This window comes from Mauremys mutica, chromosome 2, assembly GCF_020497125.1.
Source record: "Mauremys mutica isolate MM-2020 ecotype Southern chromosome 2, ASM2049712v1, whole genome shotgun sequence".
Classification (NCBI taxonomy): Eukaryota; Metazoa; Chordata; order Testudines; family Geoemydidae; genus Mauremys; species Mauremys mutica.
Window position 1 is genome coordinate 110,737,063 of NC_059073.1, and position 17,215 is coordinate 110,754,277.

Below are 17,215 nucleotides of genomic sequence, written 5' to 3' on the forward strand. Positions count from 1 at the left end.
TAAGGGGGGGGTTGGCTTCTCAACTAGCCCCCACCCTTCTGGTCTTTTTCCCTAAAACATTTTAACTCACAAGACTACCTAAGTCTTCCCTTGTGAGGCTTGCCACCTGGGCAAAACACATGGCCCACTGGTGTTTAATTATTTAATCTCCCCTTGTAGCAAACACACTACTATTACGGTGTATGCTGAGCACAAATAGTTAAATTTTGGCAAGTCCCTGAAGGACTGGTACTTGCTTAACCAGGGCTTCCTTTTCTAACTGGAAATCCTGTCTCAAAGCCTGCAACTTGCCCTGGGTGCAGGTTTGAGTTGCTGTCTGGGTCATGATCTATGCTCTTAATTGCTCAATTCTAGTTATCAAGTACATATTTGTTCTTTTTCTCCAACTACTCTATTGCCCAGTCCTGCTGCAACTGGGGGTAGAACCCCTTTCTAGTTCTCAGACTTACTGCAGCTGAGAGTAGGTTCACCTTTAATCATGCAATCCTCAACATATAACACCAACAGTTCCAAACAAAAGAAACACAACATAACAAAGGTAAAACAAATAGATGGTGTAAATTCTATAGGGCTCCCCCATTCTCAATTACTCACCAAACTGTAACAAATCTGTTACCAATTTATCTACTGCAGGACGTTGGGGGAGGACAAAACACACCATATAACCAAACCCCAAAGCTTCCCCAAGCCTTAAGCCACTTTAATACTCACACATATCCAGACTGACCACGTCTGTATATAACATTCAGAAAAGGGGAATAGGTGGACGGGAGATTATTCTGTATACAGCTTATCCAGTATTTCCAACATGCTTCCACTCTTGGGAGAGCTGTTCTTTTACACCCTGGAATCTCCTGCAGTGTCTCTTTCAGAGATCCCAGTTCAGGTCACCAAGCCATACCAGCTCTGGGATTGCAAAGACTGTTAAATCTCACTGAACAGTTAAGCTTTGCAAATGCAATCTCAGTTCTGTAACTTAGATTACCTTTAATTTACCTCTGTCTATATTTTCCCACAGCCAGCTGGGGCTAAAAATTTTTCTTTATACTTAACATAGTCTGACCTAACACGCAGAGCAGCTCTCTCTTTATCTCTGGCCTTAGCAGAGTTTCAAATTAACCCATTCCTAGACGAATTGCTCACACCGTGTCAGAGGCTTTTCCTTTGGTAATTAAAAGCTCCTCTGAGATATATGATCTTATCTAGATTGAAGGTACCTTCTAATGGACATTGTTTAGATGGATTTTTACGCGTGTAAAGATTCCAATTCTCTAAATACCTGCAGGTTTCAGGACCATAATGTACGTACATGCACTATGCTGGGGTACCCTTAGGGGGTGAGGTAGAACGTTTAGACTGTCCCTTCCCCCCTTTTCCACTTACACACACAAAGAGGGGGGCCCTGTCCGCGCTAGCGGCTCATAAACTAAGAATCTCTCCCTACAGGACACTCACACAGGAGAGATTAACGAGGATGACTGACTCTTCTACATCTCCTTTCAGCAAAGAGCGTCGGCTAGTCTCTGGGAGACACAACGCCGTATACTCTAATTGCATTCAATGAGATGATCAGACTGTCAGTAGCCCACACGGAAAGGAAGGGGGGGGAGGGAAGATAGGTTCACACATTCCTAGACCCAGGCAGCTTCCTCGCCGGACGATGCCAGGCTGAGTCAGCCCACCGTGGGTCGGATCTCCTAAAGATCCACTAGTTACTGGGCTTGCGTTAGACTACTCCTGATCATTAGCATTTGCTTCACAGGTTAATCTGGGCGTCTTCCAGCAACAGACACTCACACTGGTATACACACACACACACACACCAAGACCATTATTCCCACGGACAATCCTCCTCCCAGTGCAGCTCTGGGGCATATGGTGGGGGATTTTTACAAGAGCTCTTTATACAAACAGTTTCAAAAGCTACCCATTTGCTAACAAAACAAAAGTAATTGAAGGATCATGTTGTAATTAAGTGATCCTTCTGGTGGCCACCTTTCCTGGCTCTCTAGTTGATATTGAGGCCAGTCAACTGTACAGAACCTTTTTAGTTTACCCTTAATCATTGGATCCAAACCAAACACTTTCCAATTTGCTAGAATGCATTCTGGGGGCATACACCATGCCCTGCCTGTACTCCATCCCTGCCCCATACCTATGGGAAGACACTGGGCGTCCCCAGGTCTTAACAGGCAAACAAAAGGTTAACAGCACTGAACTGTTCCTACCTTTTCCACAGGACCGGTTCCTCACCGTCGCCCGCAGCTGCTTCTCCACTATCTGAGTGCGTTGCACCGTTGTGCCTTCCAAGGTCGGTCTGACACGTCCCTGCCGAGGCCCCCGGTAAAAGCACCGGTGCGCGCTGGCATCGGCTGTGACTGTCGTCCACCGGCCATTGGAGGAGTCCGGGCAAGGCATAATTTTGCCTCGAGCCCACCCAGGGACGCCAAGACTGTTGCCGGCCCAAAAAGGCCTGAGGCAGCAAACAGTGGTTCGTTGCCCGGTGTGCGTCGCACTAATTATCACACCAGGGTGGAGAATGCAGAAAAAGTTTATTTGAGCTCAAGTAAGGTGCCAGGGAGATATTACAATCTCAGATCCTGCACACAGATGCAAGCTGTGTGTGTCTTCTTATACATGATTTCAACAAGGCATCCTCATTACCCCCCATTGCCCACTTACCCCCCTTCTCCCTTCTAGTCCCCTCCCATATAATAGGCACTTTGTATAGTTAACAATTAAATCATCCTTGACAGCAGACAATTCATCTTGTAACTTTTCAAGGCTGTTACCTTGGTTTACTTCTGAATTTATTACCCTGTCTCTCCTCTCTAAACAAAACACAAGTAGGGCCCCTATTTACTATCTTCTGCTGTCCGTGTTCCACTGATAAGGAGCAGTTACACATTCCATTCTAAATGCTGACTTAGGAATTCAACTAGAATTTAACATGAAGGGACTCCTAGCCCAACATAAAATAACTTTGGTTCAATTCAGGCCTAGTACAGAAAGACTTCATTAATACTGTGGTTTTCCATCTTCCTGAATTACCTAGGAATATGCCTAATGGCACCAACAGTATCAGGTTTATTTCTTATTTTGGCTTGTGGATCTCCTCTATGTTAACCCCAGGTGCTTTTGTTTGCTTGTAACCTTTAAGCTGAACCCCCACGAAAACTATTTTTGGTGCTTAATTTTTGTAATTGTTTCTTTTAAGATCTAGCAAAAAGCCTAAGTTTGAGATGTATTTTTTTCCTTTTTGTTTTTAATAAAACGTACCTTTTTAAAGAACAGGATTGGATTTTTAGTGTCCTAAGAGGTTTGTGCATGTTGTTTGATTAGCTGGTAGCCACAGCTAATTTCCTTTGTTTTCTTTCTCAGCTCTTCTGGGGGAGGAGGGGTGTGAAAGGGCTTGAGGATATCCCAGAGGGAGGAATTCCCAAGTGTTCCTTCCTGGGTTCAAAGGGGAGGAGGGTTGCATTTGGGTGGTAGCAGCGCTTACCAAGTCAAGGTCAGAGAAAAGCTGTAACCGTGAGAGTGTAATACTGGAGTGGCCAGTATTAGTTTTTAAAATCCTTGCGGGCCCCCACTTTCTGCACTCGGGGTGACAGACTGGGGATTCAGGCTTGACAGTGGTCAATTTCAAGGTCATAGGATAAAAAAAAAAATTCATTATTTCAGGTATTTAAATCTAAAATTTCACAGTATTGTAATTACAGGGGTCCTGACCCAAAAATGAGTTGGAGGGGGTTTGTGGGACTGCTACCCTTGCTCCTTCAAAGCTGGTCAGCTGGAGAGTGGCAACTGCTGGTTGGGAGCCCAGCTCTGAACGCAGAGCTGCTGTCAGAAGCAGTGCAGAAGTAAGGATGGCATGGTATGGTATCGCCAACCTTACTTCTCCGCTGCTGCTGGCAGGGCACTGAAGAGCTGCCATTCTCCAGCCACCCAGCTCTGAAGGCAGTGCAGAAGTAAGGGTGGCAATACCCTGACCCCCTAAAATAACCTTGCGACCCCCCCCCCCGCAACTCCCTTTTGTGTCTGGACCCCCAATTTGAGAAATGCTGGTCTCCCCTGTGAAATATGTATAGTTTAGGGAAGGGGTCGGCAACCTTTCAGAAGTGGTGTGCCGAGTCTTCATTTATTCACTCTAATTTAAGGTTTCGAGTGCCAGTAATGCATTTTAATGTTTTTAGAAGGTCTCTCTCTATAAGTCTATAAGGCTGGGTATGTGGGGGGGTGCAAGAGTCAGGGCAGAGGGCTGGGGGCATGTGAGGGGGGTGAAGGTGTCAGGGCGGGGGGGGCGGAGCTGGGTATGTGTGTGGGGGTGCCAGAGTCAGGGCTGGGGTCATGGGGGGGGAGTGAAGGAGTCAGGCAGAGGTCTGGGTGTGTATGAGGGAAGTACAGGGCCTAGAGGTGGGGGGTCGGGGCTCAGGGCAGAGTGCTGGGTGACTGCCCCCATCAGAACCTCCAAACCCCCTCTCCGCTCCTTGTCCCCTGACTACCTCCTCCTGGGACCTCTGCCCCTAACTGCCCCCCAGGACCCCATCCAAGCCTCCCTGCTCCTTGTCCCGACTGTCCCCCTTGGACCCTACCCCCTACCTGTCCCCTGACTGCCTTGACCCTTATCCACACACCCACCCCCAGGACTCCCATGCCTATCCAACCGCTCCCTGCCCCCTGACAGGACCCCCAGATCTCCTGACCCATACAACCCTCCCCCTGCTCCCTGTCTGCCCCAACCCCTCTCCACACCCCTGCCTCCTGACAGGACCCCCAGAACTCCCAACTCATCCAACCCCCCCAGCTCCTTGTCCCCTGACCACCCCCTCCAGAGACCCCCCCACCCTAACTGCCCCCCCCAGGATCCTCTTTGCTCCCTGTCCCTGACCCCTATCCACCCTTCGCCCCCTGACAGACCCCGGGACTCCCATGCCCCATCCACTCCCCCTGTTCCCTAACTGTCCCCTCCAGAGACCCCCACCCCTAGCCACACACACACACGGGATCCCACCCCCTATCCAACCCACCCAGCTCCCTGTCCCCTGACTGCCCCCACCCCTTATCCAACACCCCCAGCCCTGGACCCCTTACCATGAGGCTCCAAGCAGAGCCAGATACGCTGCCCCGCAGAAGCGCACAGCCCCACCCCCCAGAGCATCGTGCACACGGTGGCAGGGCTCCGGATGAGCGGGAAGCGTGTCTCCCGCCCCACGGAGCCAAACACTGTCCCGCGGGAGCGCGCAGCCCCGGCCCCCCGAGCACTACGCGCGCGGCGGCAGGGCTCATGGGGAGTGGGGAAGGGGCTGGTGGCTTGCTGCACTCGGCCGGGCGCTCCAGCCTGGGAGCGCGGACCCCGCGGCTTGCGCCATAGGTTGCCGACCCCTGATTTAGGGTAAAAGCACACAAAAGACCAGATTTCATGGTGGGAGACCACATTTCACAGTCCATGACGTGTTTTTCATGGTCATGAATATGCTAGGGCCCTAGGTATGGGTCCACTGTTAACTTTTTCATTGCAAATCTTTATGTTCATGAACACAAAATTCACTCCATCCACCTGCTGAAATATGGGTTTTAACCACTGCAACTAAAAGACGCTCAAAATCGTTAGTCTTTTAAATACAAAATCTTATTCTGTGCCCGTCACCATATTCAAGTGCCTCTAAAAAGAAACTGTTTAATTTTAGTAGCTGTCCATGGTTACCAGTTTCCACCTTACAAATTCACTTTATAAAGATTTTTCCATATAGTTTACAAAGACCAAACTACATAGAACATAAACGCTCCTAAATAAATCAGTCTATTGCAGAGGTCCCCAAACTGTGGGGTGGAACATTCGGGGGACGCAGCTGGGGCCTGGGCCAGCTCCTGCCAGGGGAGGCACCACCCAGTTCCTCTCCTGGCCCAGGGTCCCGGCTGCCGGCTCCACGCCCAGGGTCCCAGGTGCCAGTCCCCTTACCTCTGTCCATGTTCCCCACTCCCAGAGCCATGGCCCCACTCCCGGCCCCAGCTCAGGGGGAGTTGCAGAGAGGGGTTGGTGCAGGGGGAGAAGCATAAGGTAAAAAGTCTTGGGACCACTGGTCTATTGAGTCCAAAAAAAAAAAAAAAAAAAAAACCCGAACTAAAAAACAAAAACAAAAAAACCCACCCTTAAGTCTCTGGCCATGGGAAACATGATTTCTGCAATGCACTGTGGTATGAATGTTATTTATTCCAGCAGTACAGAACTGAACAGATCAAGTACAAATCTGGCCCTTATCCTGCAAGTGGTCCCACTAGAACCCATAAAACTACTCATATAAAAATTTGCAAGACCAGACTCTTTAACAGCAAGCGTCCATAATATCAACTCATACACCTGCATACGATTTCTCTCCCTTTATTTCTGTTTGTTTAAGATTAAGGCCAAAAAACATAAGGGTAAGAGTGAAAACTAACCCTTATCTTACCCGCACTGTATTTCAGTATTGTACATATGATATGTAAGTCAACCACAGTTCAGCAATACATACAATACTTGGGCATACCAAGTAACATTTAGTTTTCTGGCTTAAAGCTCATGTCTGATCCTTAACGCATTTTTAAATTACTTAGGATCACATGGGCTATCAACAAGTACAAACGGAAAATAACACATTCATCAAGAATTTTGTGAAAGAGCTCATGGTGTTGGCAACCCAGTCTATTCAGGACAACAATACTGACACATTACATTGAAGATGTAACTGCCAAATGAAGCAAATCCTTCGGTAAATACAGTTCAGACAGGCAGATTCAACACCTCAAAAAACTTGTCTATATACAAACTCAAAAGATAACTAGTTTTATAATGTCACTTATATAGGGTGACCATATTTCCCTATGCTGAATACAGGACACCTGGTAAAATTACTCGTACTCAAGCGAGTTCAATGGTAATCAATCAGAACTATGCAGTACAATCATTCAAATGAACATCAAGTTGACTGAGCCCCCCTTAAAAAGAAATACCTTCTTATCTTTCAGGCTTTAGGGTTCACACTAGACATGTAAATACCATTTTAAAAGTTAACCATTTAAACGATTACAAATATGTCATTTAAATGGTTAACCAATTAAGCCGCTGGGGCCGATCCCGCCGGCCAGCGCAGCTGGGGCTTATTTGCTGACATGGCTGGCACCACCCAGAGCAGATTGGTCATATGTATCGTTCATCAATCAGGAGTTTGATAAGGTCAGATAAAATGATTTTAAAATAATACTAGCACTTATAGTACAGTATAATTTCAGTTAACTAGGATTTTCAGATAAAAGGAATTAGTTTATCTGAATCCAGAATGCATCTCCCATGTCACCCTATGTTGGTTAGTAGCACTCATGTTTATATGAGTGCCCGATTATCTGAAAGTTTTGGCTGTCCCCCAGGCCATTTGGATAAACGGGAGTGTACTGTACTTCATATCAGAGTATATTACACTTACTGTTGGAAGTGAGTTAGGAAGTGTGTCTAATTTGTTATATCAAGGAATTGTGAATCAATGTTTTTAGTACTACTCCTGCTTCTGCTTTTAACTCACTCTGATTTTGAGTAAGTCAGTATGGTTATGATCAAGAAAGTGACTGAGTAAAAATAATGCTGTGTTTCTTGACATCTGTTCCCCTGTGTGTGTATTCAGTCATAAAAAAAAGTTATGACAAACATGTTGTTTTGTATCCTGGCTAGACTGGTAGAGCAAACATTGCTATGGGACAGGAAGCTGGATTCTAGATCATTTTGTATACATCAGCAGCACTACAACTGAATCTTTTATTTCTAATAAAGATGCTCAAGACTAAGTACAAGGCTCTAAGATTCCAGGTTGAGTTTTCAGTGGTGTCAGAAAAACATCTTTTTACTTTTAGACTGAGCAAATCTGATGTGGAATCATTAGGATACAATAAATATGGAACCTCACAATGCCATTTTTCAGAGGCTAACTCTGCCCTCAACATCTTCATTTTAGAGGAGAAAATACTAATGTGTGTGTGGAATTATGGAGTTTAATATTTATAAAATGCTTTGATATTCTTTGAAAGACATTTTAGAAGTGCAAAGCAGTACTCTGCATTAAAGAAATAAGGAGACTGAAAAAATATTCAATCTGAAATGTGATTTTTTTTTTAAGTTGATATTCTTTTAAATTTTCTTGTCCAGATGAGGATTTTGGTTGTGCAGGGCTAATACAGTAAGGCTGAGTCTACACTACAGCCTATGTCAGCCCCCCCGAATGACATAAGTTACATCAGCATAAGCGTTTGTGTGCACATTACTGTCAGCAGGAGAGCTTCTGCTGCAACATAGCTTATGACGCTCAAGGAAGTGGGTTTTTTTTTTTTAATGTCGATGGGAGAGCTCTCTTCCATCAGCATAGAGCTCTCTTTACCAGATGCACTACAGTGGCACAGCTGTATTGGCACAGGTGCACTGCTGCAGCGCTGTATGTATAGACATGGCCTTAGAGACTTGTTATCCTGCTGAGGGGATTCTGGTGTTTGACAGGCTAGCATACATCTTCATCTGCTACTGGTGTGCAACATTATAGGCACTAGAACGTTTGATCCTGGGAGATGATGTTGTTGCTGAAACAGATGCTGAGTGTCACAGGATAAGTGCAGGGTGACCAGATGTCCTGTTTCTAAGCTCTCCTACAAGTGTCCCAACTTTCTTAAAAACAGGCAAACTGTCCCAGATTTTCTGTCTCCCCCACCCATCAGTACTGACAGGTCCATTCCTGCTGCTGGCCGAACCCCTGCTCACCAGCCACCTGTCCACTAGCGGTGAGTTGGAGAGTCCAGTGGCCAACGATGGAGAAGGGTGTGCAAGGCTGGTGGCAGGGTGAAGATGCAGCTGGGGGGCTGCCCGCTCCGCCGCTGGTCTGTCAGCGCAGCCCGTGCTGTGTGCCAGCTCTCGGCCAGCAGAACTGGCAGTGTCCCCTTTCCAGCTGGCACTGGCTGCCCACTGCAAGATGCAGTGGCTGGTGAGTGTGGGCAGGTGCCAGACGGTGGCCAGTTACATGTCATCTTGGCTGCCCGCTCATCGGCCCTTTAAGCGCTCCCCCTCTTGCTGTCCTTTCCTTGCTTTGCCCTTCCACGACCCCCATTCCCTCACCCCACTGCTCCTCCATATCCCCCCCAGCAGGGCACATCCCACTCCCGGTACAGTAACTCCTCACTTAACGTCATTCTGGTTAATGTTGTTTTCTTACTGATCAATTAGAGAACATGCTTGTTTAAAGGTGGGCAATGTTCCCTTATAAGGTTTTTTTGCAGCCGCCTGCTTTGTCCACTGCTTGCAGAAAGAGCAACCCGTTGGCACTAGCTGGTGGGGGCTTGGAACTAGGGTGGACCGGCAAATCACCCCCAAATCAGCTCCCCTAAGTTCCCTGTGTGGCAGCCACCCAGCAGGCTATCAGTTGCCGGGCAGTTCAGCTGTCTCCCCCTTCCCCACCCCCACCCCCCATGTGCTGCTCCTGCCCTCTGCCTTGGAACTGCTCCCATGAGCATCCTCCTTGCTTTGCAGGGCAGGGGGAGAGAAGAGAAAAGGAGTGCTAATGTCAGGGTGTTCCCCTCCACCACCCTCACTCCTTTACCCCAATGACCACAGAACAGGGGAGAGGGCTCAGAACGAGGGAGCTTGCTGGCAGCAGTTGCTGTCTCAACTTGCTGATCTGCTTCAAAAGGCAGTGTACTTAGAGTACGGTCAGTGTACTTAAAGGGACAATGTGCATCTCTCTCTCACACACAGGATGTGTGTCTGTCTCTCCTCCCCCAACCCCACACACACCTCTCTGCAATGCTATCTCCCCTCCCTCCATTCATGCTTCTTTGTAGAGTGTGAGGTTACATTAACAACAATGTGTTAACCCAGGGGGTTTCAAACTGGGGGTCGGGACTCCTCAAGGGTTGCGAGGTTATTACATGGGGGATGCGAGCTGTCAGCCTCCACCCCATACACCGCTTTGCCTCCAGCATTTACAATGGTGTTAAATATATAAATGAAAAACATGTTTTTATAAGGGGGGGGAGGGTCGCACTCAGAGGCTTGCTATGTGAAAGCGGTCACCAGTACAAAAAGAGACCCACTGTGTTAACCCTTGAGGGCTCAGCCAAGTGCTAGTTCATCATTTAGCAGTAAAGCACTCCCTGGGAAATATTCCACCCTCTGACTTCACCACCTCAACCAAGCTTCACAATCATCATTGCTGTGTCCAGTATTAAATTGTCTGTTTAAAACGTATACTGTGTGTGTGTCTATATCTCTATCTCTATCTCTATATATATATATAGTATTTTGTCTGGTGAAAAAAATTTCCCTGGAACCTAACCCCCCACTATTTACATGAATTCTTATGGGGAAATTGGATTTGCTTAACATCATTTCTCTTAAAGTAGCATTTTTCAGGAACATAACTACAACGTTAAGCAATGAGTTACTGTACTGTGCAGAGAATCAGCCCCTGCTCAGAGCACTCAGCTCATGAACAGCTTGGCCAGCAGGCTCCTTCCTTTCCTCACTGCCTCTGACTCAGCTGGCATCCAAGGAAAACCCAAGACCCTCCGGACCAGAGCACTGTCGTCCTCTGTCCCCCCCGCACAACACCGGCATGGGGAAGCCTCTCTGTCTCTCAGCTAACCTCTGGAGTGGTGGTGAGGGTGATTTTCAGCCTGTTCATGCCCCCAAACCAGCGGTCTCCACAGCAGCCCCCCGGGGCAGGGGCTTAGCACCCTTTTCTCACACACCCCTGCCCTGCATCCTGCCCCCAGGGAGCAAGTTGCCCATTGGCATAAAAACCCCACCTCCATGAGCAGCAGAAGCTAAGTTGGCAGGAAAAGCTCTCCTGCCAACATAGCCCTGTGCACATGAGAGCTTATGTCAGTGTAACTTATGTCACTCAAGGGAGAGGCTTAATCACCACCTTAATGACTTAAGTTATGCTGACATAGGCTGTAGTGTAGACATAGCCTCAGATACTGAGTTTTCCATCTATCCTGATGCCAATTTCACTAGGTTTCCAAATTACCAGTAGTAGATAAGACCTGAATTTCTCAGTTACAAAATCAAATAGAAATAACACTAAGAAAAACCTTTCAGATATACTTTATGAATATGCATTAAATTACAAAGAAGCTAAAATGGGGCCAAAATCTTTATTTTTTTCCTTTGCAAGTCACCTTTAAGTTTTTGTCTCAGGAATCTTATTTACTTTTAACAAGCAGCCCAGTATTCTAATATGCACTCTCCGTGGTTCCACACAGTAGACAAAACATTTTGTAACTGAAGTTCAGTTTCAAGTTTGAGACCTTCCAGCTGCAAGAGAAAGTTTTATCAACAATATTTCAGTCCTTTTAAAACCTAAATTACACTCTCGCACATGCATATGAATATTTCAAGCTGGCAAGCCAATAAATTGATAAAAAAGCAAGGTGGAAAAGAATGTCAGTCAACTTACACTGCTAACCTAAGAACATAACCAACCATGAATGAAACACAGTAGAAGTAAGTTATAAAATGTAATCAATTAAGTTTGTATTATTCATTTTTCCCCCGTCTGAAGTTTCTTCCTCTAGCATGCAATGGAACACCACACAGGCCCAATAGACACACGATATTGCAATGGTTTAACTAAATGTGTGATTTAAAAATCAAACAGGTGCAAAAACCCTCTGTGAACACGCATAACCCAATTTAAGCCTGTCTTACGTTGACTTAGTTAAATCAGTTCCTTACCATCTTAAGCTAAATCAGTATACGCCTGGGTTAAACTGATTTAAGTGTACATGTAGGAGTCTGCACCAATTTAACTAAATTTTAAAATAAATGTTTAAATTGATTTAGTTAAACCAGTCCACCTTGTATGATAGAAAACTAAAAATCTATGCTAAGAGAGGAGTAAATAGACCCTTGGAAAAAATACTTGCTCCAAGACACTACTGCTCTTTTCTTAAGAAAGGTCTAGGTGAAGCGTGAGATAAGCTATGAAACAAAGCATTTATAATTAGATAAACCCTATTTTCAGGTCCATAAAATGAAAAAAAAAATTAATTAGATGGTTCTAAAGCAACATACTAAAACACCATGACCAACTAAAAACATACCTTGATTTATGCAATTTGTCTTAAGTTCTCTTGAATAAAGTATCTGAAAAGTAGAAAAGACTCTTAGAGACAAGATTCACCTAAACATAGTCACAAGTCTGACATAGATAGAATATCAGTTATTGAACTTGATTTATGTGTTCTTAAATAGTAACCACTTCAATTTTGGTGGTGTACATGAACTCTTCATTGGACACCTGAGGAGCATATTTACAGACTTCTGGGCAACTATTCCAGATAAAGATAAATATTCAGAGTAAAAAGACAAGTCTAAAGTAGCAGAAGTGTGTTGATAAAATTTTTTAAAGTTTCGTTTACTAATGAGTTTGCACAATATGAGCTACATATTCACTCTGGAGTGCGTTATTTTCTTTAAGAGAGTGGAGTGTTTCGGAAAGGTACTAATCTGAGAGCGCTATAAATGGAAGATCCTGATTTATCCACTAGAATACAGTACAGGCAGTAATCATGCAAGTTCCTGAACATTGCCCTACCAATGTGGCAAATGATCAAGAGGGACCACATCTCAGGATTAAGTCAGTAATTCCTCTTATTAACCATTCAGTCCTTGCTGGAGAATGCTAACAAAGTTAACTGGATGGTGTTTTTCAACATCAACATGTGTCCCACAAGCAACTGAGCTGAGACCACACAGGTATCACTGATTAGTAATCTGAGTTTTCCTCTGTTCAGTCACTTCTGCTCCAACACATCACAGATGATAATATTTGCATCAGGCCTTCTCACAGATTTATCTCCATATTAAAAAATACACATATTTTAAAAGGAAAGATTAGACAAATCTTTGCATTAAAAAGATTCTGGTTTGACTACATCATGGTGGACTGAACTAGCAGATCTTTTCGTCTTTCATAACACTGAAACACCATGGGAGGAGGGGACCAGATGCTGAGCTTTAGCCAACATATTCTTAGAACATGGGTCCAGCAGTGTGGCCTAACGGCTAGAAAAACAGACTGGGACTCAGAAGTCTTGGGTTTATTCCCAGCAGTCTCTGGCCTACTGGGTGACCAGACAAACAATTTCACCTCTGTGCTTCAGGATATGCCACACTGCCATTAGCTAACTTGGGTATGCGCAGCAATGACGCTGACAGCACAGATTGTGGAGCCTGCTGGAGACCCTGGGTGATTCCTCACACAGGAAGCTCAGCACTCGCTCGCGGGGTGCGCACGAGCCCCAGGCAGATGCCCCCCCTCAGTTTCCTCTATCTGTAAAATGGGGACAATGATCCCGCCGCCCCCCGTGGAGAGCTGCGCACCAGCGGCGCCAGGCGGGAGCCGGCTACGGTTACCGTCACCCCACGGGGCTGCCTAGGCTGGGGGACAGGGCCCCGGGCCCCGCCGCCCCCTCCTCCTGTAAACACGAGGGGCCGCCGCTCGCAGGCCGGGGGGGGGGGGAAGTGTCACCACCAGAGGCCGGGGGGTGTCACCGCCCCGCGCTGCTCGAAGCGGCAGCCCGCGCCCGAGGGGGCCTGTCCCGCCGCGAGCCGGGCCCCGCTGCCGGGGGAGGGGGCTGAACGCTGAATAAACGACTCCGGCACGGGGGAGCGGGGGCAGGAGTGACAGTTACGACTCACCTCCCAGCCCGCGCGCTCAGCTGGACTCCACCATGATGCCGGCCCTCCGCCCCGCCCCTTCGCACGTCAAAACGTCGCAGCCGCGACGGGCTGCCAGGGCGGCCAAACTAAGTCATTCCGCACCTCTGCCCTCAGCTCCGCGCGCGCGCACACCCCAGAGCGAGGCTGGCCCCACCCCCAGCCCCGCCGGCGAGTCCTGGGCTTCTCCCGCCTCCGCTCACAGGGCGGAAGGAGGCGGGGCTGGGGCTGCCGAACGTTCCTCTCGGGAGGGTGGGGCCGGGCTTGTGGGGAGATTGTTCGTTGTCCCGCGAGCCCCTAGTGGCCGAGCCGCTCCCCGACGCCGGGGCACGTGTCCCTGCGTGTCTCTGCCGCCAGGGGGCTGCAGCCCGCGCGTGGCAGCTTCGCAGGGACTCCTGCGGTTTGGGCTCCGAGCACAGCCCGGCTCCCGGGAGACTCCCGCTGAACGCGCCGGACTTCGCGCCACTGCCCTGGGGCTGGGGAGGCCGCAGCAGGGCTCCCCTTCGGGCTGCACAGGCAAGGCGGCGTTAGGAGGGATGATAGGCCTAGCAGCTCCCGCACACATGGGCCAGCAGGATACATCTGGCCAAAGTTTACCCCAAGGCCCAGCCCGCGCAAGGCTTAGGTACTGCATCTGTCCCCTCGAAGCCCTTTGATGCAGCTGGGGATTTAAATATGGCCACCCCGCAGCATTCAAAACTGAATGAAAAATCAGATCGCCTTAAGAATTGTAAGTTTGTTTGTTTAAAAAGATATATGTTGGGTTCTTTGTTTTCTGATGTCTGCGGTTTTAAGATGGAATCAGGTCCCATATGCAAGCTTCTGTCTACAACCCACAGTTATTCTTATAAAAACCTGAGCGCTCACATTCTTATATAAACACATAACTCGTGCTGGTGCTTTACTACAAACATAAAATAGTGCAGGAGTTAAGGTAGAATTGGAAGACTTGGCAACCAGTTGGTGGTTCTGTAGCGTTATGCGCCAGGTGAAACTATATTATGGGTTGAGTTAAAAACTCATTGAGATTGATGGGTGTGACTACATCCTTCAGTTAAGTTAGGGGTACAGCTAGACCCCCACCTAAGGCAAAAGGAGTACGTGAATTTACCTAGGAGCTTTAGCTAAGCATTGTTTTAGGTGGGAGGTGTGGGAAGGGAGAACACCAAGGAGCAGAGTGACCCAGACAGCCTGAAGGAGAAGCTGAAAGCATAGTGTCTGACCCTGAACAAACCTGGGGAGAGATTTCCAGGTCAGTGTTCTTGGTGCTGTAAGCAAACACAAGATGATGTACATTTCTTGTAAATAAATAAGATTGCATCAAATAAATGCCTGGCACCAGTTCTGGAACATCTCCAGGGTCCCAAATTTTGACTAGCCCCTCTGGTCAAAAAGGGGCAACTGTAACACAAGCAGCATGTTGTGGGGTGGCAGCATTCCCTCAATACCAACTCAGACCTGTACTCTTCATCCAGTCATGCTTTATTTCCCTGAATCTGTGGAGTCTGACTCTGACCTGACTCTGTTCCTGCAGGCTTCTATGGCTGAGATTTTCAGAGCCACCAAAGCAACTCTATTAAAATTATTGGGACTTGGATGATCATATGCCTTTGGAGGCATTTAAAGTCTAAGAGTATGTCTACACTATGGGATGATACCAATTTTACAGAAACTGGTTTTTTAAAACAGATTGTATAAAGTCGAGTGCACACGGCCACATTAATTCGGCGGTGTGCGTCCATGTACCGAGGCTGGTGTCGATTTCCGGAGCGTTGCACTGTGGGTAGCTATCCCATAGTTCCCGCAGTCTCCCCCGCCCCTTGGAATTCTGGGTTGAGATCCCAGTGCCTGATGGGGCAAAAAACATAGTCGCGGGTGGTTCTGGGTACAGCCTCATCCCTCCCTCCGTGAAAGCAGCAGACAACCGTTTTGTGCCTTTTTTCCTGGGTGAACTGTGCAAATGCCATAGCACAGCAAGCATGGACACTGCTGAGCTCAAGACAGCAATCATGGACGTTGTAAACACCTCACGCATTATCGTGCAGTCTATGCTGAACCAGGACCTGCAAAACCAGGTGAGGAGGCGGCAGCTACGGCAGCGCGGCGACAAGAGTGATGAGGACATGGACACAGAATTCTCTCAAACTGCGGGCCCCTATGCTTTGGAGATCTTGCTGGTAATGGGGCAGGTTCTAGCCATTGAATGCTGATTTTGGGCCCAGGAAACAAGCACAGACTGGTGGGACCGCATAGTTTTGCAGGTTTGGGACGATTCCTAGTGGCTGCGAAACTTTCGCATGCGTAAGGGCACTTTCATGGAACTTTGTGACTTGCTTTCCGCTGCCCTGAAACGCCAGAATACCAAGATGAGAGCAGCCCTCACAGTTGAGAAGCGAGTGGCGATAGCCCTCTGGAAGCTTGCAACGCCAGACAGCTACCGGTCAGTCGGGAATCAATTTGGAGTGGGAAAATCTACTGTGGGGGCTGCTGTGATGCAAGTAGCCAAAACAGTCATTAAGCTGCTGCTACGAAAGGTTGTGACTCTGGGAAATGTGCAGGTCATAGTGGATGTCTTTGCTGCAATGGGATTCCCTAACTGTGGTGGGGCGATACATGGAACCCATATCCCTATCTTGGCACCGGAGCACCAGGGCACCCAGTACATAAACCACAAGGTGTACTTTTCAATGGTGCTGCAAGCACTGGTGGATCACAAGCGACATTTCACCAACATCCACGTGAGATGGCCGGGAAGGGTTCATGACGCTTGCGTCTTCAGGAACACTACTCTGTTTAAACGGCTGCAGCCAGGGAATTACTTCCCAGACCAGAAAATAACAATTGGGGATGTTGAAATGCCTGTAGTTATCCTGGGGGACTCAGCCTACGCCTTGATGCCATGGCTCATGAAGCCATACACAGGCAGCCTGGACAGTAGTCAGGAGTTGTTCAACTACAGGCTGAGCAAGTGCAGAATGGTGGTAGAATGTGCATTTGGCCGTTTAAAGGTGCGCTGGCGCACATTATTGACTTGCTCAGACCTCAGCCAAACCAATGTCCCCTTTGTTATTGCTGCTTGCTGTGTGCTCCACAATCTCTGTGAGAGTAAGGGGGAGACCTTTATGGCGGGGTGGGAGGCTGAGGCAAATCACCTGGCTGCTGATTACGCGCAGCCAGACACCAGGGTGATTAGAAGAGCACACCAGGAAGCGGTGCGCATCAGAGAAGCTTTGAAAACGAGTTTCATCACGGGCCAGGGTACTGTGTGACTGCTGTGTTTGTTTCCCCTTGATGAACCCCCCCCCCCATTGATTGACTCATTCCCTGTAAGCAACCCACCCTCCCCCTTCAATTACAGCTTAAGGAAATAAAGTCACTATCATTTAAAAATCAAGTATTCTTTATTAATTCATTATAAAAAGAGGGAGAGAACTGAGAAGGTAGCCTGGGTGTGGTTTGGGAGGAGGATAGGAGGGAAGGAAA

The 17,215-nt window shown here is 47.7% G+C and overlaps 1 protein-coding gene across 2 annotated transcripts in view; it reads right to left on the bottom strand.

Moving 5' to 3' along the window:
- The window catches only part of CDKAL1 (CDK5 regulatory subunit associated protein 1 like 1), a 636,289-nt gene extending 622,451 nt beyond the window's left edge, over window positions 1-13,838 (bottom strand). The window contains exons 1-2 of one of the 2 annotated variants that reach the window (XM_045004929.1): window positions 13,715-13,838; window positions 12,115-12,157 (exon numbers count right to left, since the gene is read on the bottom strand). The gene's annotated coding sequence lies outside the window, so the exon portion shown is untranslated. Of the gene's footprint in view, window positions 1-12,114; window positions 12,158-13,396; window positions 13,646-13,714 lie in introns of those variants that run through there. The other variant, XM_045004930.1, reaches the window with a different exon arrangement.
- Between the last annotated feature and the right edge of the window lie 3,377 nt (window positions 13,839-17,215).